We start from the raw sequence: 3,105 nt of genomic DNA, 5'->3' as shown, positions 1-3,105 counted from the left end.
AAAAAAGGCAGTTCGACGGAGAATTACATTCTCCATTAATGAACCCTCTTTCATCTCTTAATCTTTGTAACAAAAAAATTAAAATAGCCATGAAAGTCAAGGGCCAGTAAGAAAAATAATTGTTTTGCGGCGCACAGTGACTCCCGGTAATTAAAAATTCCCCTCTCCCTTCCTAATTGAGATTAAGGGATGAAAAAAGGCAGTTCGACGGAGAATTACATTCTCCATTAATGAACCCTCTTTCATCTCTTAATCTTTGTAACAAAAAAATTAAAATCGCCATGAAAGTCAGGGGCCAGTAGGAAAAATAATTGTTTTGCGGCGCACACTGACTATTCACCATTCGCCCGGTAATTAAAAATTCACCTCTCCCTTCCTAATTGAGATTAAGGGATGAAAAAAGGGCAGTTCGACGGAGAATTAAATTTTTCATCAATTAACCCTCTTTCATCCCTTCATCGTTGTAACAAAAAATTAAAAACTGCCATGAAAGTCAGGGGCCAGTAAGAACAATAATTTTTTCGCGGCGCACACTGACTTTTCACCATTCGCCCGGTAATTAAAAATTCACCTCTCCCTTCCTAATTGAGATTAAGGGATGAAAAAAGAGCAGTTCGACGGAGAATTAAATTTTTCATTAATTAACCCTCTTTCATCCCTTAATCTTTGTAACAAAAAATTAAAAACTGCCATGAAAGTCACGGGCCAGTAGGAAAAATAATTGTTTTGCGGCGCACACTGACTATTCACCATTCGCCCGGTAATTAAAAATTCCCCTCTCCCTTCCTAATTGAGATTAAGGAATGAATAAAGGGCAGTTCGACGGAGAATTACATTCTCCATTAATTAACCCTCTTTCATCCCTTCATCGTTGTAACAAAAAATTAAAAACTGCCATGAAAGTCAGGGGCCAGTAGGAAAAATAATTGTTTTGCGGCGCACACTGACTATTCACCATTCGCCCGGTAATTAAAAATTCCCCTCTCCCTTCCTAATTGAGATTAAGGGATGAAAAAAGGGCAGTTCGACGGAGAATTAACTTTTTTATCAATTAATCCGCTTTCATCTCTTCATCTTTGTAACAAAAAATTAAAAACTGCCATGAAAGTCAGGGGCCAGTAAGAAAAATAATTGTTTTGCGGCGCACAGTGTCTCCCGGTAATTAAAAATTCACCTCTCCCTTCCTAATTGAGATTAAGGGATGAAAAAAGAGCAGTTCGACGGAGAATTAAATTTTTCATTAATTAACCCTCTTTCATCCCTTAATCTTTGTAACAAAAAATTAAAAACTGCCATGAAAGTCAGGGGCCAGTAAGAAAAATAATTGTTTTGCGGCGCACAGTGACTCCCGGTAATTAAAAATTCACCTCTCCCTTCCTAATTGAGATTAAGGGATGAAAAAAGAGCAGTTCGACGGAGAATTAAATTTTTCATTAATTAACCCTCTTTCATCCCTTAATCTTTGTAACAAAAAATTAAAAACTGCCATGAAAGTCAGGGGCCAGTAAGAAAAATAATTTTTTCGCGGCGCACACTGACTTTTCACCATTCGCCCGGTAATTAAAAATTCACCTCTCCCTTCCTAATTGAGATTAAGGGATGAAAAAAGAGCAGTTCGACGGAGAATTAAATTTTTCATTAATTAACCCTCTTTCATCCCTTAATCTTTGTAACAAAAAATTAAAAACTGCCATGAAAGTCAGGGGCCAGTAAGAAAAATAATTTTTTCGCGGCGCACACTGACTTTTCACCATTCGCCCGGTAATTAAAAATTCACCTCTCCCTTCCTAATTGAGATTAAGGGATGAAAAAAGAGCAGTTCGACGGAGAATTAAATTTTTCATTAATTAACCCTCTTTCATCCCTTAATCTTTGTAACAAAAAATTAAAAACTGCCATGAAAGTCAGGGGCCAGTAAGAAAAATAATTGTTTTGCGGCGCACAGTGACTCCCGGTAATTAAAAATTCACCTCTCCCTTCCTAATTGAGATTAAGGGATGAAAAAAGAGCAGTTCGACGGAGAATTAAATTTTTCATTAATTAACCCTCTTTCATCCCTTAATCTTTGTAACAAAAAATTAAAAACTGCCATGAAAGTCAGGGGCCAGTAAGAAAAATAATTGTTTTGCGGCGCACAGTGACTCCCGGTAATTAAAAATTCACCTCTCCCTTCCTAATTGAGATTAAGGGATGAAAAAAGAGCAGTTCGACGGAGAATTAAATTTTTCATTAATTAACCCTCTTTCATCCCTTAATCTTTGTAACAAAAAATTAAAAACTGCCATGAAAGTCAGGGGCCAGTAAGAAAAATAATTGTTTTGCGGCGCACAGTGACTCCCGGTAATTAAAAATTCACCTCTCCCTTCCTAATTGAGATTAAGGGATGAAAAAAGAGCAGTTCGACGGAGAATTAAATTTTTCATTAATTAACCCTCTTTCATCCCTTAATCTTTGTAACAAAAAATTAAAAACTGCCATGAAAGTCAGGGGCCAGTAAGAAAAATAATTGTTTTGCGGCGCACAGTGACTCCCGGTAATTAAAAATTCACCTCTCCCTTCCTAATTGAGATTAAGGGATGAAAAAAGAGCAGTTCGACGGAGAATTAAATTTTTCATTAATTAACCCTCTTTCATCCCTTAATCTTTGTAACAAAAAATTAAAAACTGCCATGAAAGTCAGGGGCCAGTAAGAAAAATAATTGTTTTGCGGCGCACAGTGACTCCCGGTAATTAAAAATTCACCTCTCCCTTCCTAATTGAGATTAAGGGATGAAAAAAGAGCAGTTCGACGGAGAATTAAATTTTTCATTAATTAACCCTCTTTCATCCCTTAATCTTTGTAACAAAAAATTAAAAACTGCCATGAAAGTCAGGGGCCAGTAAGAAAAATAATTTTTTCGCGGCGCACACTGACTTTTCACCATTCGCCCGGTAATTAAAAATTCACCTCTCCCTTCCTAATTGAGATTAAGGGATGAAAAAAGAGCAGTTCGACGGAGAATTAAATTTTTCATTAATTAACCCTCTTTCATCCCTTAATCTTTGTAACAAAAAATTAAAAACTGCCATGAAAGTCAGGGGCCAGTAAGAAAAATAATTGTTTTG

Source organism: Diachasma alloeum, unplaced genomic scaffold, assembly GCF_001412515.2.
Source record: "Diachasma alloeum isolate Michigan unplaced genomic scaffold, Dall2.0 Dall_scaffold_01607, whole genome shotgun sequence".
In the NCBI taxonomy this organism is placed as follows: Eukaryota; Metazoa; Arthropoda; class Insecta; order Hymenoptera; family Braconidae; genus Diachasma; species Diachasma alloeum.
This window is presented reverse-complemented; position numbering follows the sequence as displayed.